The sequence below is a fragment of the Lissotriton helveticus genome, chromosome 2_1, assembly GCF_964261635.1.
Source record: "Lissotriton helveticus chromosome 2_1, aLisHel1.1, whole genome shotgun sequence".
Taxonomy (NCBI): domain Eukaryota; kingdom Metazoa; phylum Chordata; class Amphibia; order Caudata; family Salamandridae; genus Lissotriton; species Lissotriton helveticus.
This window is the reverse complement of record NC_136059.1, coordinates 1,514,370,877-1,514,395,642: the sequence shown is the minus strand read 5'-3', so window position 1 is coordinate 1,514,395,642 and position 24,766 is coordinate 1,514,370,877.

Here is a 24,766-nt window from a genome sequence, read left to right as displayed (position 1 = left end):
CAGTTTGAACCGCTATCAGAATTTTCTCTGTAGAAGTGAATTTCATTTCAGCTTCTGTGTACAAGTGTGATTTATAAACAATTGGTACTTTTTCACCTTCATTAAAGGTTAAGTACATGAATCTGCATCTTCCTGGAATGATTCGGATTACAAGATTGCGTATGTTTACGCGTGTCTGTAAATGTGTTGTTGCCAACATGTTTGCACTGAAAGCAAAATTTCTGTGTGTTTTTGAGTCCAATTAGTAGTTTTGAAATCAGGTTTGATTAATTTGTAGAGAGGTTTAACCCTTTCTGCGTAATTTAGAATGTAAGTTCTTCCGAAATTTAGGAAACCTAGAATTGACTACGTTTTTCAGCGTTTTTGGAGGTTGGATCAGCACACATTTTTCTAAAAAGTTGGCTGCCAGGCTTTTACCTTCACTTGATAACTCGTATCCTAGAAAAAGGACGTTGAGGTGGGCAATCCTTGATTTCTTAAAGTTGAATTTATACCCTTCAGAGGCGAATCCAAGTATAATGGTATTCACTCTGTTCAAGTGCCTGTCCAAGTCATCGTTTGTTAGATGTCATCGACATAAGATAATGCCTCATCATCATTTATTTATTTATTTAGTTTTGACATTTGTTGAGCACTCTGCAACCCTGCGGGCATCCTGGCGCTAAAAAGATAGCAAGTAGCCCTAAGAGAACTGTTAAAGAATGTAAAGGGTGATCCACAGAGGAAAGGGTACGGTTACTAAAAGGCAAGATTTTCAGACTTTTGGAAAGAGCCAGGTCTTAATTCTTTTACGGAACAACATCAGACATGAATACTCCTGATTTCCAGGGGAAGAAGATTCCAGAGGCGGCTGCCGCCACACTGAAAGCTCTCCCCTCCAGGGTAACCTCCTTTGTCCTGGGGATTCTGGCCAAGCTGGCAGAAGAGGAGCGGAGAGTGCGTGTAGGTTCATACCATTGGAACCTATCTTGAATCAGCTTGGGACCTTGCCCATGGAGTGCCCTGAACACTATACATAAAGATTTGAACAGGATCATCTGGGCTACTGGCAGCCAGTGTAACTCTGCCAGTGCTTGTGTTGTCGAGGAACGGCGTGCCCAACCCAGAGCTAACTTAGCTGCTGCTGCCTGGATACTCTGTAGCCTAGCAATCAGGTATCCAGGGGATTCCAGGAGCAGGGCATTACAGTAATCCAGGTGGCTCAATATGATACTTCTGACTACCGTTTGTGCCTGTGCTGGCAACAGCGGTAGCACTTTCCGGAGTCCTCGGATGAGAGTACAACAGCCTCCCACCAGTTATTAACATGAGATTCCAGGACTTAATTTCTCATTAAAGCTAACCCCCAGGTTGCATATAGCATTAACTGGTGTCGGCATGCCATCTGAGGTTATGGGCCAGAAGTCAGCTGGCAAGGCTTGAGGAACCCCCCCCACCTTGCATTGCAAGCACTCCTTCAACCATTTCACCATTTCTCGCATGCATGCGTGAAAGCTGTCCAGCGAGTCCACCTGGTCACCATCAAGGGATACCATAAGCTGCGTATCATCAGCGTAGTTGATCACGCTGATGTTATGTGCCTTGATGATCTCCAGCAAAGGTTGCATATATGCGTTAAACTAAACAGGACTGATGGAGGATCCCTGTGGTACTCCATGCCTATTCTTTGCAAATTCCGACTGGTGCGGAGGGAGCGCTACTGCTTGCCATCGATCAGATAGATAGGAGCGCATCCAACTCAGTGCTATGCCCGTCACCCCTAGGTTTTCCAGCCTTGACAGAGAATGCCATGGTTGACCGTATCAAACGTGGTGGACAGGTCCAGCAGTAACAGCACTGCCGATTGACCCCTGACCGCCCGCATTCGAAGATTATCTAAAACGGCCACCAAGGGTGTCTCTGTTCGAGGACCCAGTCTAAAACCAAACTGTTCCTCCTCCAGTTTGCTGTTTATCTCCAAAAAGCGGGACAGTGCCCTACTTACCCAGCATTCCATGATCTTAATCGGATAGGGTAAGAGGGATTGGCCTATAGTTCTTATAACATCGTGAGTCTAGTGTGGGCTTCTTCAGGAGCGGCGTGATAACAGCCTGCTTCCAGATGGACGGTACCACACCAGAATTGACAGACTGACAGCACAGCTGGTGTAGAATAGGAAAGAGCTCTGACCCAAATTCTTTCATCCGCTTTGGAGGCATAGGATCCAGTGGTGACCCTGAGGAGATTCCTAAGGCTATACAGGCAAACTCTTCCTCTGAAGGTACGGGAAGATTGTCCATAGTAGCCTGAGGGACAGCAAGCTCACGAGCACCATCCCAATTGTCACAGTCACATCTCTCCCCCTTTTCCTGACCTGACCAAACAGATGAGGGTATATCTCTCAAGCCTTCCACGATTTTATTTATTTTGTTCTTGAAAGAAGAGGGCCAGTCCTTCACACAGCTCCTGGGTGGGTTTGATTTTGCTGTTAGTACAATCAGGATGGGTCATCTCTCACTATCCTGAAAATGTCCCTAGATTTATTAGAGCTTTTCAAAATTGTTGATGCAGAACATCAGCTTTGGCAGCAATAATCTCTTTTTTGTATTTGATTATAATAAGCCTCCAGCTAGATTTATCCTTTTCCAGATAAGTCCTCCTCCACTGTCTTTCTGCCATTTTACAGGACAGCTTAATATTCCTGAGGTTTTCCATATACCATGGGGCTGAGGGGCTTCCTCTTTTCCCAATGACTTTAATCGGGGCAAGTTGGTCCAGCCTCCTAGTTATATGCTCACTGAGAGTAATATAGTTCTCTGTAACCTGTTTTCCAGGATTAAACAGAGCTTCCGTCTGAAATAGGGGGCTGCCCATTTGAGCCTTTCTCCGTAGCCCTTTCCAATCCAGACCCTGGAAGGTCCTAGTTTGTCTAATCGTGGGCCTTATTTTACTCATATTTTGCACGCTAAAAGTGACCAGATGGTGGTCTGTCCATCCCATCGGCAGGGTTTCCCCCATGATGATAAGATTGAAGAACCGTTTTTACCCACTTACTGGGTCTCGGCGGCGGGGGAACCGCCGAAGTCTTCCATACCCTCCTTATATAGAAAAAAACGAGACACAGGAGCATTCGTCTGCAGGAGGAACCAAGTTTTATTCGAATAGCCCGGGCTATGGAACAGAGTCCCAAGCTCGTCGGAGACAAGTCAGAGGAGGCTGCTGCTTCACTCCGCAGCATACAGGCCTTATATACACATTCCTCACCTTAAGAAACCAGTTTGGGTGGGGGCCTGGCGCCCCCAAGTCAAAATGCAGTTACACCATTCTTTGTTCAGGCAGGACAGGGGCTGCAACAGATGGCACGAAAGATTACGGACAGGTCTTGCAAAACAGGATATGTACGTGTGAGAACAGACAGATCTTGAACAAGAGGATATGTGAAAGAAACAAGTTCTGGGACGGTGGCGTGACCAAGTCTTGCGAAACAGGATGGATGTGTGCAGGAGTTAGTCCTAGATTGGTGAGGCCAATTCTTTGTTCCCTTTTTTTAACTTGGCTCAACCACAAGGAGCAGGAAGGGCAGGGTGGTCGTGACAGTTAGAATTTCATCAGACATCAGCAGAAATTGCCAGGAGGGTCGTGCAAAGGTGTTTGACACGAAATGGCAATGCAAAAATAATGGAGTCCTGACACAAAATAAATGCCGACAAGGACACTTTCCTCAGACCCTCCTTTTGCCATTAAGTGGCAAATACCCTAGGAAACATCGATATTCATGAGATCATCTGTTTCTTGTTGGAGCATCATCTTCATATTGGTGTCATGAATGTTAGAGGGATGAGGCTTGAGAGCCTGAACACACGTTGCACAGAGCATTAGCAGGCACTGAATGCACAAACAGCAGGAGACTATGGCAGCCACTCCAAAGGAAAGGAAGATGAGGACCCTCCATCCCCATTGAGAAAGGAGGCCCCAGATTCAGCCTGTGAGGGACCAGTTGCCTTCATCCTGATGAATTTCAGAGGCAAGGTGATGCAGATGTTGGATGGCGTTATATACTGTGGGTACATGATCTGGAATATACACACAGCAGCTGGAACCAATCAATTTACACACATCACCACGATCAGCGAGGATGATGTCAAGGACCATACGATTTTGAAGTGTTACAAGGCGGTATGCCTGCAGCTCTGCAGTGATGTTGGAGAGGGCACCAGCTGTTTCCATGATGGTGGCCTCAAGGACCCTGGTCAGTCCTCGTATAGCCCGACTGTTTGCCATGGGGCCCTAGAATGGGAGGAAACCCTTAAAGAAGTCCCCGGCTTCCTGGTCTACTGTATCCTCCGCCAATATGACACACCTACGTGAGCGGCGCAAAGCGCCCTTCATCAACAGGTGGTAATCTCCATGGGTAGAATACGTTGGTGGAAGGAGGAAGGCTAGATAGCAGATACCAGACCAGTTACGGAGGAGCCAAGTGTAAGTTTCTGCTGTGCCACAGACAAAATAAGTGTTGGGGGACGCCACCGACTTTGGAGGAGACTTAGAGTTTAAAGTTTTAATGATGTCACAGATACTAGTACCAACTTTCTTAGTTCCCAAGCCATGGATGCAACACGGCCCGCACATTTATAACATTCAGAGTGTTTTGTACATCGGGTAGTAGCCTTCTGGCGCGAAATTTGGTGAATGTTTGTCAAGAAGTTGAGTTAAATTCCACCATCTCACCGAGTTCACCCGTTGGTAATAGCAATGTTGATGAGCTGGTCGGGCAAAAAGGGGTGTTGGTATTGCCAGACCTGTTTCGCCAGGAGTCATCTCGAAATGTTCCAAGGACAGAATTGGCAGTACCATTGATAGTATAGACCTCCTGCATCAACATGCACCATGCAAGACAGGACCCAGAAATGGAAAAGGGATAAGGAAAGAATGGGATAGGTTGTGTCATAGCATACAGCATCAGTCCACATACCCAACAGTTGGAAGTATTTATGATCAGCTGATGATGATGTAACATCTGGACAAAAGTGTTATTGAAAAATTCTGCAAGGCGGGGTAATTCGTGGGCGGATAACGTGAAATACTGATGCTCTGCAGGAGTCGGGGTAGGAGTTGGTGGGGTAACAGGATAGTAGATCAGTAACATCCAGCCGATGATAGACAAGATGATTGAGACAAACAGCGTCACCACGGGGGCCACAAAGCACTTGCCATGTAGGAGACTGACATATCGTTTTTGGACTTGGGTGTATTGGACAGCTGCCACTGTACTAAGCCAGGGACCAGTAGCGGCTGTCTGTGATTGGTGGTTGCTTCACTGGATGCAGGTGCCAAGAGCCCTAGGGGCGTACCTTAGTCTGACATACCAGCACCGGTCTTAGCCAGGAGATCATAGCTGTCCAGCCTGTAGGTACCTGAGCGAAGTCAAGGGCAAGCCTTCCTTCTGGAACGTAATTTATATTAGGTAGAAGTAGGATCAGTATGGTCAGGGAATAATTGTTCCTGATGCTGAGCAGAATGAGGGGAGTGTTCCACCTTTCCCTTTAGTATACTGTTGTAGTGTAGTTCCTATATTCCCAATAGGCTCTGCGCATTGGAATAATATAAACAGCAGTTTAGACGTAGGACTGAGGTCATCTAGGTCTCTACTGACTATATTAGACTTAATTAGTTTTGCCAGCTAGCTCAGAGGTCACTAGAAACTTTCTCGAATGTTCAAGAAGGAATTAACTTTCCTGATTAGACAAGAAGGGATTAGTTTCTGACAACCATAAAACATGACAACTTTGCTCCCTCAGAATAAGAGTGTATCTCTAGAGTCGTGTGAAAACAATAGACAGCTATTTTACTCAGTCAATCGTGCATACTTAGTTTCACCAGAGTGCAGAGAAATAGAGAGACGGGCGTTTTCAATAAAAGGTGTTATGTATTGAGCAATTTTCTTTCTCATGCAAGAGAAATGAATTGCCACAATTGCAATATTTAGTATAAAGTAAAGTGCGTACAGTAAAAGGAGTATTATGAAATAATACTGTAAAAGCATTGATATGGTTTCTTAGCCATATGATACTTTAAAATGGATAAAATATATACATACAAATATACATTGACTAACGTACTCCACTGGTGCTTCTAAACACGCCTACCCCGGTGTACCTGACCTAAGCCTAATACGTGGGAAGGAGTAAGTAAGTAGCAGTTTAAGTTAAGTTGATTTTGCCAAGAATCTGAATCAAGAATTCTCTTTAAGGGTTTAGTCAGCTCCGTACCTGGGTAATAGAAAGCAGGAGGTCTGGTATCTCTCTCTCAGGACTTGATATCCCAGCAACCCGCAAGTGCGGCTGAGAACACCGGAGCTGGATTTCTCGGCAGGAGAAAAGACAGCGTCTCTCTCAGTGCATCAAAAAGGGAGGGGCGGCTTCCGTGGGCTCTCGCATCAGCTGGGCTTTCGGGCAAGTAGATAGCCGCTCTGCTCCAAACCACTGTGTGCTTGCTTAAGGCAACGTTGGTATATTTATACCTGAAAGGTGCCGGGTTTGACGTAAGGTTGGACATAAGACGTCAATAAAGATGTCACTAAGAACTGGCTGTTCTTACAGTGCTCACAGGAGTTCTAGGACAAATCAAAACAAAAGCCATGGGGAATTCCCAGGTTGCTGGAGGTTTGTTTTGTTTAGAGAGCTCGTTGTACTTTCTAGGAGTCTGGGGAAGTAGCCTTGCTTAATTTGGACTGCATGGGCTACGACTAAATATGGATATGATTCTTATGCCTTTATAAGGATATTCTTTATAAGGATATTATTTATTATAACCACATAAGGGCATAAATCAGGAATATCGAATTAGGGTCCTAGATAGAATTACAATACCCACTCCACGATCTAATGTCCCCCATTACTTAAAACTAAGCAATAGTAAACATATAATGGCGCATGTGTTTTCCAACCCACCCAAAATACATAATTCGCATTTGAAATGGTATATGGTAAATACATGAAAATGAGTATTGTTACTGTACGCTTTTCAAGCAGTGGTATCATTCAGTTAAAAATTGCATATATATATCAGCTGAATGAATTGCGAAAATGACACATGAAATGGCTCTTAATACAGAAGAGAAGGTCGAGATCATTCCATCACATAATAATACAAACGCTGTACATGTGCTAGAGGCTGAGGTAAAATATTGTCTCTAGGGTTCCTAAAATAGAAGCTCTGTTCTCTAAGAATAGTTCTACTTTAAGCAGAGTACATGTGCCTGAAAAAGGTAAATATTTTGGAAGGGGAAAAAAAAATAATTTCGCTTCAAGGGAAAAAATAGTTCCAAATGTTTTCAGTAGCTTTTGTTTATCAAAGCTAAAGGCCGAATTCAGAGTTCAAGAAACGCTGTGTGCTTGTTTGCTTAAAAAGTTATTCATTCTGTTCAGGAGAGAATATCATTTCAGACAGACTCGCAAAAAATTGGTCTACCGCATCAGGTGAAAGTTCGACCAAGTTTGAAAATGCTGCAACAGTGCAGTCGTGAGAATGATTGCTATCATCGATGTCAGGATCAGCAATGCTCACTGAAGGTTGTACCTGGGTGATTCTGCTCTCATCTCGTACTCCACTGCCACATACTCGTAGTGGTGAAGTCTCAACGAATGCCGTCATCAGAATGGGTAGCCGCTGGGGACAACACGATGCATGAGTCGTTACCGGACCTAGCAAGGTATCTGTATCCATTGGTACTGCTGAGGGTAGTGTAAGACAGATGTCCAACACGCATTCTTCTCCGCATAGCATACATCGAAGCACAGGTAAGATGCAATTTTGCCAGATTGGTCTGAATGAAAGAAACCAGGTCATATTCAGATCTCTTAGCCGGGCTAATCCGAGGACTTTAGCTATGCGGTCCCGGTAGCGTACTGCTAGGATCGTTTCTTCCATCGTTGCTGGAGTCTTGTCTGCGACTTGGCTTGCCATATCAGAGCAGAAGAATCAAAAATAAAATTCCTGCTACAAGTCCCAAAAGTAGAGGTAGGCCACCAAAGACAGAATGGACAAAATTAGGAAAAATGCCCAGAACTGTTTCGAAGGGTGTTAACAGTCCCGAAAAAATTGTCTTAAATACATGTGCGATGCCACTGGTATCTGACATATTTAGGATTTGGCGTAGCATTTCTGCAAAATGTACGGGGCAATTTGTTGATAAAAGGCTATGTATCTCTGCCATTGTCCTTGCAACTTGCTGATCATACGTTTCTCTGGACGAGGTCAAAGGCACAGTAGTTTGTAAAAGAATAGACTTCATTCTGCTTAAAGTATCAATTCGAATAGAAGAGATATTCAAACGAGGCAATAATGCCGCCTCCATATCTGGATTGCTGTTTGGATACAATACTTGCATACAGCAAGTGACCATGGAACTAACGCAGACGAGATAGGCTTTCCCTGTCACCATGCCACAACAGCTGTGGTCCACTATTAGAATATAGCTTCCGTTAGAAAGCCGTCTAAAGAATGGCTCTATCTGCGTTGCAGGTGTGCCGTGCAGGTGACATGAAAGGTTATTTGAAGACCCTTCGCAGGCCCCATGCAAGTTAATACCTTGACACAGAAGTGTACCGCTTAGTGATCGTTTACAATTTTTACCACTAAGAAATACATTCTTTTTCTTTTCACTGTAACATGTGTGTGTATAAGGTAATTTCCATGATGACTTGATGTACCCTTTACCCAACCTTTCATACTGGCCCGCTGGTATATACTCTCGGCAGTATTTAAATCGGAAAGTTATCGGAATTGTGATTATTCCGTGGATTATCCATTCAATGACAGGTCTTTCTGACATTGTCAATGGTAATCTCTCAAGTTTTTCAATGCTCAGAATCGTATAGTCTGCTCCTTTTTGTGCCGAACTGATTTGTTTATCAGTAAGGTTAAAGATAGAGAATAATGACGTTACGTTGATTAAACGCCATGGTACGTAGCCTGAACGCAGATTTTGCAACGTCCAGCCAAGCTGTACAATAGAACGTAATTGGGACTGACCATGTTGTAACATTTGTAAGTCCTGCTCTATTATATCAATAGCCGATGATACAATACTGTCCAGTGAATATATTCTGGAAGACAGAGTCGTTAACCCATTGTCCACAACAGAAAGTGATTTTTCCAAATTGATACGATCAATTTCTCGTATTTTTTCTGCTGTTTCAATTTGAATTACTTTCCAAGCTTCGTTGTACGCAGCGTATACACCGGCCGCTATGAAACGTTTTCGACGCTGTTTGCGTGGTCCCAATATGAAATCACGCAAGTCAGCACCGTCTTTAAGTAAAGTCAAGTGTTGCTTAATTTCAGCCAGTGTGGATTTCTGTAGCCATTTGAGGCATAGTTTCCCTACACTGTATGTTGTAACTATCCCTGGATGTTGACTCTGGGAGTATCTTGGTTCTGGCCTGGTCATGTAGAACCCCTGTATTTTGTTCAGGAATCTATCTGGACAGTTATTTGTGTCTGTGGGCCAGATCAACCATTTTTTCCAATCAGGTTGTGTTCTATTTTGGTTTAAAATATGGGATACGTCTACCTCCACTTCTGTAGTGCTATTACTATCAGGTATGGGCTTTGGAATAGACGGTTTGTTTAAGTCTTTAATTTTGGCTAGGCCAAGACAGGTAGTCTGTTGAATGGTGTCATTCAAGAATATTAATTGTTCTAGGATCATGCAGGCTCTAAATAATGCTTCTAAACCTTGGACCTGCCATTCTTTTGTACCCCAGATGGTTTTTGTTTCAATGTTATTTTTCCAGAATTCAAAACCAAATGTAATCAATTTTTCATAAAATGTTTCAGAGTAAATCAATTTAGTATTTGTCAACATTGTTTTCATTCCTGTCTTATTCAACATTTTAAAATAAAACGTTTCTGCATCACTTGTGTTAAACCCTGAAAAGTATGGGAATTTCTCATAGAATGTTTTTGAGCTGCTTTTAGGCGGTGTTGCACAATGTTCCCACTGGTTATAATTAAAAACATTTCTAGGCTGTGCAGATTTATGCAAATAGTGATGGCCGAAGTGATTGTAACAGTACATTTCTTCATAATTTGATGAACCCTGTAAGTAATCATGTTCTGTAAATTTCGCTGACATTTACTAAATCTGACATCATATTATTTATATTTTCAAAGTCCCAATCATCATAAAAAGTACTTGGTTTTACAAAGTCACTTAATGAAACCTTAAACTGGTGTGGATATTTCAAGAGCTCAATCGGGCCAAAAATGTCAAAATCAGTTCTGTCCCATGCTACCCCGCCGGGTATTGGATTGGCTGTGACGTTCACTGATGATAGTTCTCATTTCTCGATGTGAGATGACTTGTGAGGCTTTAGGACCAAGTTGATGTTCTGACTTGCTGTGTCCATTGTACTGTATTTTCCTTCAATGAATTTTCCCAAACAAAGAACCATGATGAGCCAAAGCAGGAGGAAAAGTACACCTAACACAATCCAAAATTCAATCCATGGAGAAATCAGATAGGTTTCTTTGAGTTGATGAAAGAGTTCTGTTACTTTGTTTTTGAAAGTTTTTGTTGCTGGCGATTCTTCAGGCTCGCCTTGATCTTCAAAAAAGTCATCGAAATTGATGAAGTAGCCAAATGCAGTTCTGTCAATTGTTGGAATTGCTTCCAAATTATCATTTGCTTTTGGATTTTTCTTTGTTTCACTAGCATAGTCTGAGGCTACATCGTTGTAGACTGGTGTTTCTTGACGAACTGTTGCAATTTGGGTTTCAAGAGGCACAAGTTCCATGGCATTGTTGCATAGTCCTTTTTTATTCACTGCAGGTTTATCGAATGTCATTAGTCTCTCAGTTTGAACCTCTTGTATTGTAGCAAATGTTGGTACTCTGCTATTTCTTGGGAGTCCACTGGGCCTACTACTTATTATTGGCCACATGATTGTGGTTTTACCAGGTCGATGAAAACAACTCGGTTCTCCTTTTTACCAGCAAGGGGCGGTAGTACTACTGATCTTGTTCCGCTGACAGCTAAGACAGGTACTGCTTTTCTGTAAGAAGGCCCAAATTCCTTCTTTACCGCGATCTTCTCTCTGACCAGATCCCCAATCTTTGGAATCCAGACAGGTCTTGCTGGGACAGGTGGTTTTTCTTCAGTGGCTGTTGGCTGTTGCTTTAACTTTATGTTGCTCAGGCTTTTTCTTGTTTCATTTAAGTCCTGTAAAACAGCCAAACGGTCTTTGATATTAAAGCATTTTTCTTCTACCACTGAAGTCTGACTATCAAGGTCCTGAATATGCATTCTAGTACCGAACAATAGTTCGTACGGACTGAAACCATTTAGAGAATTTCTTGGCAGATTATTAAGACTACGTTGGACACTTGTTAAATGTTGGACCCACCCATCACCCGAACCTAATACCCTCGCCGTTATAGATTGCTTTATGTCCCGGTTTTTTCTTTCCACTACCACATTTCCCTCAGGATGGAAGGGACAAGAGTACCGCAATTCAATGCCCATGCTGGCCATGGCCTCCTTATAAGCTCGGGAGCTAAAAGCAGGACCCTGGTCAGAATGTAGCATGGCAATTGCGTATGTGCCGATACGGACTTGCAAATCCTTTGTAACAGTTCTGGCGTCAGCCTAGCGCTGGTGTCTACATTTTAAGTGAATCTAGTCTTAAACATAAATGGGACGCATTTTTGCGTATAGATAGCCTTATGCTTTCTAAAAGAAGGGTCCTGGCATTACTGCGGTCGGTTCGCTACTGCGATCTCTGTTGCAGTTTGGACAGTCCATTGCAAATTTGTAGTTTTGCAGGCTCATCCCCGGCCACCAGCTGATTGTAATTCTTTTAGAGATTTCAAGATCTCTTGGTGCCTTAGACCCAATCCCATATGTGCTTCTTGAATCAAGAAGACTCTCCGTTTTGTGTTTGGAATTACTCTATCCCCCACTCCAGGGATTCGAGCAAAAGGAACGGAGTTTGCATTAATTATGTATGTATAATTGAGTGGATAGTTCACAGGTAATGCTGCACAGTTGCTTTGCACAGACGTTTTTACCACCAGCATTGTTTCCCCGTCTATGTATTTTTCTGAACGCTTTTTTGTGGCTACGGAAGCCGGTTGAGCTGCTTCCGCTGTGGCTCTGTGAGCCAATGAATTCCCTGCAACGTGAACGCCATCACGTTGATGACTCAGTGTATGTATCACGTGAGTCTTTTGTAGTTCTTTCTGCAAAAGAACTACCTGATCCCAAAGCTTTTTATGCTTTATTGTGGCACCTGTGTCATCTTTGTAATCGTTTTGAATCCAGGTCTGTATGTCATTATTGTAAGACTTGACGCAGTAATGCGAATCGCACACTTAGTGTGGGGAATTCGCGATCGGCAATATCGAGCGCCATCTTTAAAGCTAGTAGTTCAGTTCGTTGAGCTGAACTATCTTTTACAGATTGAGTCATAGTTACCAGTGGTCTCAATTTTCCTTCGTGCCACCGGCATTTAACAACTGCGCAAGCAGCACTGTAAGCTTGCTTACCCCCAACCGTGGGTTGTGCTGATCCATCTGTATATATTATACAGGCGTAATGTTGTAGAGGCAGAATCTCGATTGGCAGAGGATATTCTAATTCATATTTTAGATTTTTTAATTTTTTAATTTCCGGGTCAAAATAGTATTTCACGTCTTCTGCAGCAAGAGAATTTTCCCATTGTATCCATTTTGGATCTAATGCCACAGCAGTCAAATTGCGTGGGCTTGTTAATGGCTCAAGGGCTGATTCTGTTAAAACAGTTATCCTTCTACCTTGGGCTCTTTCTTTTGCTACAGCAGATGGAACCGCTATTATAATCTTTTTAGTAGAACTGAATTTCATTTCAGCTTGTGTGTACAAGTGTAATTTGTAAGCTATTGGTACCGTTTTTCCCTCATTAGAGGTCAGGTACGTGAATCCGCATCTTCCTGGGATGACTCCGATTACAAGGTTGCGTATGTTTTCGCGGGTTTGCAATTTAGTTTTAGCTAACATGTCTGTTTGCAGTGATCTTAAATTTTCTGTGTGTTTCTGAGTCCAATTGATTGGTTTGAAATCAGGTTTTATTAATTCATAGAGAGGTTTAACCCTCTCTGCATAATTTAGAATGTATGTTCTTCCGAAATTCAGGAAACCTAGTATTGATTGTAAGTTCTTCAGCGTTTTAGGTGCTTGGAGTACAGCGTACTTCTCTAAGTAGTTGTCTGCTAGGCTTTTGCCTTCACTTGATAATTCATATCCTAAAAATAGGACAGTAGATGGGCAATTCTTGACTTTTTAAAGTTGAATTTGTAACCCTCTGCTGCGAACCCAAGTATTATGGTGTTCACTCTTTTCAAGTGAGTATCCAGGTCATCATCTGTTAGATAGATGTCATCGACATAAGATAATGCTTCATCATCATATATTTGTAGTAACTCTGTTACCCTTGCTGAGAATAATCCTGGGCTATTCTCGAATCCCTGTGGGAGTCGACAGAAGTTTTTTTGTGACCCCATTATTGAGAACGCGGTCAAATACCTGCTCTCAGGTGAAATGTTTTGACAAAATAATCCATTAGAGATGTCTAATGTCGTTTTGTATTTTTTGCGCACGATGTTATTCATTAGTGCTGCACTGTGTGAGTTTTGTACTGCAAATGTTTTGCAACATGAGTTAAGGTGTCTGTAGTCCAATACTAGACTATATGAATCGTCTGATTTGGAGACAGGAAACAAAGGATTGTTCATTTGTGAGGTGCATGTTTCAATCACCCCCTGGTATTCAAGTTGATCTAAGATCTCCCTGACTTGCTTTTTAGCTTCTTGTTCAATTGGGTACTGCCTTTGTGCAGTGGGTTGACATTTTAACTGGATTTTGTGAGGAGAGTCCTCATCCCATCCTACATGATTTTTATATAATGCAGGAGCTTGGACTACTGCCCATTTTCTTGCAAGTGTATATTTTTTATGAATTGGAATATGATTTGAGAAGGCAGGCATTATCGTTTCTTTGCCATGAGGGCACTCCCTGACAAACTCTGGTGGCCAGTCTTTCTCAGCCAAAATGATGTCATAGCCTTTCAAAAGGTTATCCCAAAAGAGACCCCTTACTTTCCTAGTCTTTTCTCCCTCTATACGCAGCGTTATTTCGTATATTTTATGAGGTTTGCTAACTCTGGTATCTGCAGTTTCCACCTGAATGTATTCATTTGTGTCCACTGTCTTCAGAAGATTCATCAGGATCTTGCGAGCTATGGTCACTTCTGCTGCGCTGTCTAGCATTGTCTGGGTCCACTCTCCGTTTTTCAGTTGTGTCCTCAGTATCCTCGGCATGTTTAATTATTTTAATACTGGCTACCTTCTTTCTTGGAAATTGTAATTTTTTACTTTGATGAACAGGTTCCTTGTCTTTGGACTTGACGTGCTCTTCCTTGTGTTCTGACCGTCCTCTTTCCGATTTCTGTGAGGAAGTCTGAAAAGATCGAGAGGGACGTGTATCAATATCTTGATATCTGTCAGGTTTTCTTAATTTATCCCAATCTCTAAGGTTGTATCTTTTCTCAGAGGGCTCCCTCTGGGGAGACTTGTTTCCTTGGTCCGGAGATCTTTCTCTCCGTCGAGGAGACCTTCCTCTGGACTGGAATAGTTTTTCTTTGGGAGTGGATTGTTTATTACCATCCCAGCTCTTTTTTGGAGTATTTAGATTATTTTTAATAAAAGTTTTTTCAGGATTTTTAGTTAGTAGGGGTTTTACTGGTTTCCCACCCAAACTATCTCTACCTAGTTCTTCATAGGATTTTTCTATGATTCTGGCAAGTTCAAAAGGTTGTTCTGCTATATCTGTTTCTTTCAATTTCTGGAGGTATGTTATGTCCTCCATCGCCAATTGAACTAACTCTCTATATGCCTTTGTTAATTCTTTTATTTTAACTAAAAGTTCTTCACTTGACATTTTATCAATGTCCGGGTGTGGTGTGTAGCTGGCTAGAACCGGCCACGTAGCTCCTGGTCTACCTAGTGGACCGAGCCTGGTGATGTGATTTTTATGTTTTAGGGCGCCTTTAAACCAGTGCAGGTGCTCTTGGTAATTCAATGGTATTTCAACCTCCTCGAAAGGAGTGTATTCCTCTGGAGGTTCCTCTATTTATTAATAGTGGAAGTCGTGTGTCACAGCATTTGCTGCTGGAAAGTGTATCCATGAGTAGAATACCTCTGTCTGCCGATATTCATGGGCCTCTACTACGAATATGACTGTACCACCTCGTGAGGTCAGTCCATTTTCTATAAGTTTAATAGTTATAGTTCTTATATTTGCCGGAATGTAAATAGCATCCGGGTCATTCTGTTGGATTGTTGTGTTATCCGCTACGAGTTGGGCTGCTATTCTAGCTGCCTCCCTTTCGTCTTCACTTTCCGTCATTTTTGCTAACAGAATGTTTTTTGTTGCAGATCAAGTTTCAAGGGAAACAAAGATTAGGTGCACAATATTTTGGAACACTGTATCCTTCAACATTGACTAAACCAAAAACTATACATAGGAATTTCTTCCTACTAAGTTCCGGCGGATTTTAACCTTTTACCCACTCCAGACGTCTTTTGGAGTATTTACGGGAAAAATGGGTTCTGTGTGAAAAGCACGACTGAGTTACTCTAGTGTCTTGCGTTAGATTATCGCCTTACCAAACGTTGGGCGCCATGTAGTGTAGTTCCTATATTCCCAATAGGCTCTGCGCATTGGAATAATATAAACAGCAGTTTAGACGTAGGACTGAGGTCATCTAGGTCTCTACTGACTATATTAGACTTAATTAGTTTTGCCAGCTAGCTCAGAGGTCACTAGAAACTTTCTCGAATGTTCAAGAAGGAATTAACTTTCCTGATTAGACAAGAAGGGATTAGTTTCTGACAACCATAAAACATGACACCTTTGCTCCCTCAGAATAAGAGTGTATCTCTAGAGTCGTGTGAAAACAATAGACAGCTATTTTACTCAGTCAATCGTGCATACTTAGTTTCACCAGAGTGCAGAGAAATAGAGAGACGGCCGTTTTCAATAAAAGGTGTTATTTATTGAGCAGTCTTCTTTCTCAAGCAAGAGAAATGAATTGCCACAATTGCAATATTTAGTATAAAGTAAAGTGCGTACAGTAAAAGGAGTATTATGAAATAATACTGTAAAAGCATTGATATGGTTTCTTAGCCATACGATACTTTAAAATGGATAAAATATATACATACAAATATACATTGACTAACGTACTCAACTGGTGCTTCTAAATACGCCTACCCTAGTGTACCTGACCTAAGCCTAATACGTGGGAAGGAGTAAGTAAGTACCAGTTTAAGTTAAGTTGGTTTTGCCAAGAATCTGAATCAAGAATTCTCTTTAAGGGTTTAGTCAGCTCTGTACCTGGGTAATAGAAAGCAGGAGGTCTGGTATCTCTCTCTCAGGACTTGATATCCCAGCAACCCGCAAGGGCGGCTGAGAACACCGGAGCTGGATTTCTCAGCAGGATAAAAGACAGCATCTCTCTCAGTGCATCAAAAAGGGAGGGGTGGCGTCCGTGGGCTCTCGCATCAGCTGGGCTCTCGGGCAAGTAGATAGCCGCTCTGCTCCAAACCACCGTGTGTTTGCTTAAGGCAAAGTTGGTATATTTATACCTGAAAGGTGCCGGGTTTGACGTAAGGTTGGACATAACACGTCAATAAAGATGTCACTAAGAACTGGCCGTTCTTACAGTGCTCACAGGAGTTCTAGGACAAATCAAAACAAAAGCCATGGGGAATTCTCAGGTTGCTGGAGGTTTGTTTTGTTTAGAGAACTCGTTGTACTTTCTAGGAGTCTGGGGAAGTAGCCTTGCTTAATTTGGACTGCATGGGCTACGACTAAGTATGGATATGATCTCTTATGCCTTTATAAGGATATTATTTATTATAACCACATAAGGGCATAAATCAGGAATATCGAATTAGGGTCCTAGATAGAATTACAACACTGTCACTCTGCTTCCATAGATGTGAAATGTAATCTTGCGTCGCTGAATGGAACAAACATCGGGACTATTTCTGTCTCCGAGTCTCCTAGTCCTTCTCTCACCCACTGATCATAGGGGAGAGGCAGAGGCACTCGTCTGCAATGCATCGCATGGATCCAGTTCTTCAGACCTTCAACTTTCATGGCAGTGCGGGTGGCCAGTAACACCTGACTGGGCTGTGTCCAGCGGGGCTCGAGGCTCTTAGTACGTTGAAAGTTGCGAATCAGAACCCAGTCGCCAGGTTGGATAACGTGTCCTTGGCCCTCGCTTTTATCAGGTATGGCCTCATGCACCTGGTGGTAAAGAGTATGAAAGGTGTTAATCAAACTGTACAGATAATGAGTCAACACAGGGTATTCAACATCAGACAGTTTCTGGGGCCGTGCAACACCCCACACATTGGCAGGCCTCCCGAACACAATTTCATGGGGACACAGTCCTATCCTGGTATGGGCCGTTGTCCTGACAGACAGCAGAGCCAGGGGCTGAGCATCAACCCAAATGATACCTGTCTCGGCTACAATCTTGGCCATTTTAGTCTTTAGGATGCCATTGCACACCTCCACTAGACCTGCTGACTGTGGGTGGTTAGCTGCATGAAATGTTTGTTTCATACCCAGTGCTGAACAGACGTACTCTATTATTTGAGCCGTAAAGTGTTTCCCGTTGTAACTCCAGACCAAACGGGGCAAACCAAATCATGGGAAGTATTCTTTCAATAGTATTTTGGCGGTGGTGATAGCGGTGCAGTCTTTGACAGAGTAGGCCTCCACCAATCGGCTGAAGGTACAGACCACCACCAGGACGAATTTTAAATTGTTACATCTGTCCATCTGGATATAATCCATCTGGAGGGCTTTGAAAGGAACGGTAGGGGGGAAAATCCTCCACCAGGGGTCACTGTACCTTTTCCCAGGTTGTACATAAGGCAAACCATGCATGTTTTGACTATCCTCTCAGCATATGCTGGTATCTTTGAGTTATACCAGGTGGGTTCCAGCAACTTACATATCCCTTTCGCACTAATGTGAGCAGGGCCATTGTTACAACCGGTAGCACATGACTGTCGGGCAACATCCATGGTCTCTCCATAGTGATACGGGCCCAACAACCATCTATTTCCTTCACCGCTAAATGCTCCGTCGACATCCTCAGCTCCTCAGGGGTAGCATGGGACTGAATATCGATCACACTCTGTACTGTATCTTCAACCATGCCCCCCTCTGCCACCCACCGGGCGGGACCTCCAACATACATTCCTTCCTTTTTCTTAAGAGCTGTCTGTCTGGTCAGCCAGGGCATTGCCTTTTCCAACATCATCCGTCACTTTCTTATGCGCTTTATATTTTATAATAGCTACCTTTCTGGGAAATGTCAGGGAGTCTAATAATCGATGAATTAGGGGGCCATGTTGGATTTTCGTCCCATGTGAAGTAAGGAAATTCCTTTCTTTCCACAGTCTCCCAAAGGTGTGAGCCACCCCAAAGGCATACTAGCTGTCAGTGAAGATATTAACCGTTATTCCTTTGCTTAACTCACGGGCTCTAGTGAGGGCCACTAATTCTGCAGCCTGAGCAGAACACTGCGGAATCTGAGCTGTTTCTACTACTTGCTCTAAAGTCGTGAGGGCGTAGGTGGCTGATGTGTTACCATCTGGCCCTCTGAGACATGATCCGTCCACATACAGTGTACCTTCTGGGTCTGCTATCGGGGTATCCTGTAAGTCAACCCGTCCCTTCGTCTCCTCCTTTGTCCTCAATATACAGTCATGTGGATCTAAACAAGCATCCTGAGTGTCCAGTGGGAGTAAGGTGGCGCGATTCAGTACAGTGCATCTCTTGATGTTAATGTGGCTGGAAAAGAGTGTCAATTCATATCCTGTGAGTCGTGCGCTTGTGAGGTACTGTGTCTTGGTGTTATTAAGGAGGGTATCCACAGAATGGGGAACCATCAGAGTCAAGGGGGATTACATGACGATCCCCGCACTCTGACGGACCATGAGTGCGGCCGCAGCTGTCACCCTTAGGCCTCCTGGGAGAGCCCTCGCAACAGGATCTAAGGTGGCTGAAAAATAGGCACATGGCCGATGGTGACCTCCGAATATCTGGGTCAATACAGCGCATGCACAGCCGTCTGTCTCATGTACAAAAAAGAAAAAGTTGTTTGTTATAATCAGGAGTACCTAGGACTGGAGCAGTACACAGAGCTCTTTTTGAATCCTGGACGGCCCGCGTATGCTTTCTAGTCCATGGAAAGGAACTGTCTGATATGTCTTTAGTGGTGAGGGCAACAAGAGGTTTGACCATGGCCGAAAAATTGGAAATCCAGTGTCTGCAGTATGAGGATTTTTCAACTTGATTGTGTCCGCAGGGGACTAAATGAAAATATATCATGGTTTGTAACCAAACATGTATAAGTAGATAATAAATCTCTACATTCTGCTACCTCATAGCGAGTTTGTTTGCCAACCACCTAAAACACATCTTAAAGAATTATATTCAATAAATTGGAATAATATTTAATTACCCTTTTACAGTATAGAATATCAAAACTTTTATCAGTTTTTATATGTGTATTTGATATGCAGTGGTAATAAATCAATTACTTGTACAATCAAAAGCTACCTATTTGATCATAGACTAAAATACTATCTTGGAGGTAGGTGTAACCTGCATACACTAATTGAACCAAGACGAGCCTTTGTACGCTGTGAATAAATAATTTGTAACCATATATGACTTTACAAAATGGTTAGATCAACTGAATATCCATGCATGCAGAGCGCATCTTATGAGTGGGACATAACTCTCGTAATGCCAACCCGTTCTAAGATGGCGCCCATACTGACAAACCGGAACCAGACACAATCGCTTCGGGGGTAAGAGACGCTGGTAATCACGCGACTCGGTAGAATCCATTCAAATAGTTGTATCTATCACTGCTCGACATAGCGGGACGAAGCACGACCGACGAGGCAGGAGGACTATATAGGTCGATTTGGAAGACGCACGAAGGTATGTCTAGGCATCGGGGGACTTTAACGATATAAATTACTCGTGTAATGAAGCCCAATAGGAAGTCTCATCGAGAATGTCCAGGCATCGCCTATAACAGATGCTTATTCAAACTTAATGACACCGTAACGGATACCATGTAACTATCCACGGGTAATGAGGGACAAGGGCTTGAGAAACCGTCAAAATTTTTAAAAAACGGACACGCGAGGCATTTTAAATTGGGTACATATCGGAAATAGTTGGACTTTAGAAATAAGGCACACGTATATCAGTGCTCCAACGACCCCAGATTACTAAAGCTGACATTCTAAAAACGTAAAATACGTAAAATACATAAATACACGATCAATAATACCTGAAAATGTAACCTTTTTAATTTTAGACTCTGCTAATGCCAAGAGTTAAGATATTAAAGAAAGTGATCGTGACTAATCATGGGAAGGAAATGACCTATGAAGCCTACACCTCCCTTTGAACTAAGAAAAGTGACAAGGAGCACGAACCGTAGAAAAATAGGTGCCTCGCCTGCTCTGAAACGTGCAAACATAGAATCGCCCATGAGTGACATACTTGAGATCAAACTGGGGTAAGAACCATCACCGTATACTCAAATCTTGAGAGATTAATAATGTAGGACAAGTGATACATTTTGATTCTGTCTTTATTTAGAGAAACCAACAGGATAAGTCGATACAGCATGTCTGCATGAATCGGTCTATAATACCAAATTAGTGAATAGTCCCCACAACTACATAGCTTGAATAATTTTGGGGTAAGCTTTATCCTATCCTTTGTCTCCATTACTTTTGTAATATATGTACGTAGGATGGAAAAATATATCCTTTATATATCTTCTATCATTTTTTCTTTAGGCAATGTTCTTGTACTTATCACTAAGGATTAGTTATTACTCACACGCAAAAGAAACTGGACACAGCTAGGTGTTTAAGTATTGAAGGTAAGAGTACATCAGGTCAATGTTATCCATTTCTGAACTACCAATGGAGAATACAAACAATATAAGAACTGGCTTAGCAGTACCACCATAAACCGGTATACATAGTATCCTAAATGTCCAAAAAAGTTAATGGCTGTGGTTAGAGTGCTAGACTGCCTTACTGTGATAACTAAAAATCAATCCCCTGTATGGTAGTAAAATAGGCTGTGGTTAATGTCTGTGGTTGTGGTTAGAATGCTAGACTGCCTTACTGTGATAATTATAACTCAATCCCCTGTATGGGAGTAAAATAGGATGGAGCACCCTACCCCCAGGACGCTTCTTGCTTTCTGGTGGATCACAATGTCTCAGAACTAAATGTAAATAAGAGTTTAAGAGATCCAATACTATGGATTGGATTAGTTGCCCTTCAAATGAGGTTTTTTGCTACAGGTACAATATATCCTTTCCAAGTACTTGATGCTATCAATGTGTTAGTGAAATATGATGATCTCTGAGTTATGTATAAATGATTTACAAGATGCAATAGAAGAGGCTAATGTAAATGCTCTGTAAATAAGGTATAGTTATAGATACATTACATGTTGTTTGTAATTGCAGGTACCCTGTACACACACAAAAAAGAGTAGAGTTAAACTCTATCTGGTCTGGTCCTGAGGAAGGTGGTTGAATCCGCCGAAACGCGCGTAGACCTGGCGTCGATACTGCACAAATAATATCTGTGTTACCTCAGCCGTAGAAATGGGTTTTTTTGTGTTTTTTTTTAGTTCTTTTTGAGTCCTTGTTTGAGTTTATATTTTTGTGAAGTGGTATGTATGAGTAAGTGTATATGTTGGTTGGTGTGTGACTAACAGGGTATTAGGTTTTATTGTAAGGTACTGTATGTTCTCAAACACATTGTATGTACACTGCAATATGAATTGGATTATTATTTATGTTTGTGAAAGTATATATACATAAGTAAAAGTTTTAAAAAAATGAAAAAATATTTTTGATACAATAACGAAAAAAAGAAATAAAATGTACAAATGAAATAATGGATTTTTTTGTCGTACCTGTATTTATTTGAAGGGTCTTGATTTAATGTTGTGAGTTTTGGCCATATAAGAAATTATAATTTGACCACGGGGGAACCTTTAGTATTGCAGTATGAGGTTAGACCTATAAAGGCTCGCACCTGCTTTTGTGTCCGTGGGGCCTCCATAGCATTGATAACAGCTACACGGTCAGCCGTGAGCTGCCCTCCCTCCTTCGAGAGGAGATGACCTAAATAGGTCACCTTCTTTTGACAAAACTGAAGCTTTTTCTAGGTTATGGAGGGCAAGGTGGCATAACAAAGAGAGAGTAGCCTCTTTACATGCCGAGGCGGAATTTGCAGTAATGAGGAGGTCATCAACATACTGCAGCAGTGTGGAATTATCAGGGAGTTCCAAGGAATCTAGTTGACTTTTGAGAGCTTGACTATAGATACTGAGGCCCTCGGTGAAGCCTTGAGGGGCGCGGCAAAATCTAAAGCTCCGCCCACCAAGGGAGAAACCCCAAAAATGTCTGCTGTCAGGATGTATAGGAATACTGAAAAAGGCATTCTTCAGGTCTATGACAGAAAAGTGTGTGGCGTCAGAAGTGACCATCGTCAAGAGGGCTGTAATGTCGGGGACAACAGGGTATTGGGAGATTGTTATTTTGTTAAGGGCTCTCAGGTCAATCACGAATCTGTATATTTTAGGGGAGAGAGCATCTCCATTGGTCTTTTTATGAACCGGAATAATGGGACTGTTACAGATATTACCACGTGTCTCCTCCACTACGCCCTTGTCCATCAATTCAGGTATTATTGTTAAAAGGGCAGCTTCTCCTTCCACGGGCAGTCGATACTGTCGAAGGCGGGGAAGGATGGCGCCGGGCTGAATACGTACCACAAGGGGGTATTTTGAGACAGCAGACATCAGTGTCTGATGATGCCCAGAGGGAGGAAGGTAAAGACTGCAACTCTGGTGAGAGGGGACCGGACAAATTCATATAGGAGGCTGTGGTGGGGGAACTTGTTAGGGATACACCTTGGGGACTACATGATATGGTCGCATACCGAGCTTTCAGTAAATCCAGGCCTAATAAGTTTTCACTACAAACTGTAGTGAGGACCAAGGGAGCGTCAACATGTGCGGGGCCAATATCGAGAGGGAGGGGTTCAGAGACAGGGCTGGTCAAGGGTGTTCCTGCAAAACCCATGGAGACATTCATGTTGCCAGAAAGGAGTGCCTCCGGGGCTGACAGACGTGCAATAGAAGACCTGGTGGCCCCAGTATCCAGAAGAAAATTCTGATTGTTCCCCATAACTGACATTTGAACATACGGGCCCCTTTGATCCACTGGAATTTGACTCTAGTAATACCCCTTTCCTGGCTGTCCTATGCTTGATAGAAACATGTCTCATCAACTTCAGCATATTCATCATTGTAATAAGTGCGTGTTGCTTCGTATCCATCAAACCTATTGGCCTGGTGTTGCCGGATAGGGGCGTCATCCCTGAATCTATGCTCTTTGTCCTGCGGATGGGGCAGGCCATGGTCCCTAGTTGGCCTCCCCTCCCTAGGAGCACGAGGCAGAGTCTTCCCTGTTCGGATGTTTTCAGCTAATACGGGACACTCATCTAGCCAATGGCCGTACCCTTTACAATAAGCACACTGATCTGTTTGGAGGGCTCCCTTGCGTTGAGGGCCTGAGGGGGTAGACTGGCAAGTCCTCGGAGGGGGTTGGGGCAGTGGTCTGAAATTCCAGCGGGCATCGGGACCTCGGGGAGGGTAAGCCTGCTGTAGAAGTACCTTAGTCTTAAGATCCCTAGCCCTCTTACTTTCCTTTTCTTTATCTTCATTCTCCCTATTCTCGCGATACTGTGCCATAGCAAAGATACCAGTCATAGTCTTGGCAGACCATGTACTTTCAACCTTCTTGAGCCTGGCGGAAATCTCAGGAAGCAAGTTGCTGACAAACTTATCCACAAATACTGGTCTAGAGCCTGGGATCCAAGCTACTATGTCCCTTGTATTCGGTTTCAAAACTGGTAAAGAAGTCAGCCACACTTTCATCTTTCCGTTGCCTACAGGCATTTATGTTATCCCAGTTAATGACTGTTTCTGGCAAAAAAAATTCATAAGTGTTATTATTTTACCGGGCAAAGTCAGGATGGCAGCTTCTGGCTTAGTCCCCCCTGCCCTTGCGTTTTCCATAGCTTTCAGATTAGCCCATTTACCTCCCAGCTCTACTTCATGGTCAGTATGTTGATTCTTATCCCAAATTTCAGTAGGAACGACCGTACCAAAGAGCAAGTCGATGACTTCAAGAATAAGTGTACCAGCAGATATTATCTGGCCTAATTCTTTGTAAAAGGCAGCCAGATTTTTCCGAGGATCTGGTAACTGCCCTTTCAACTGCATTACCTCTGACCTTTTTCAAGGGACATGAACCCATAGCCTACGCCAGTGGGCTTCAACAGGCCCTCTGCCATTATTTTGGGCATCAGTGAGTGTATTAACAAAGACAGGGGCCGCATTTCTCATTGGCATAGCTGTCTCTAGAGGGGGTTTGGGGAAGGCGGTCATATCACGGTAAGCTATCAAAGCGGACATAGCGCCAAACATCCCCTCTCCCTGCACATCGCCCCTTTTTATTTGTGACCTGAGGTACACTAATCCGGCAGGTATCTGCATAAATGAATTCTCGAATCTCTGCATAAGCAAGGTACACGTATATTC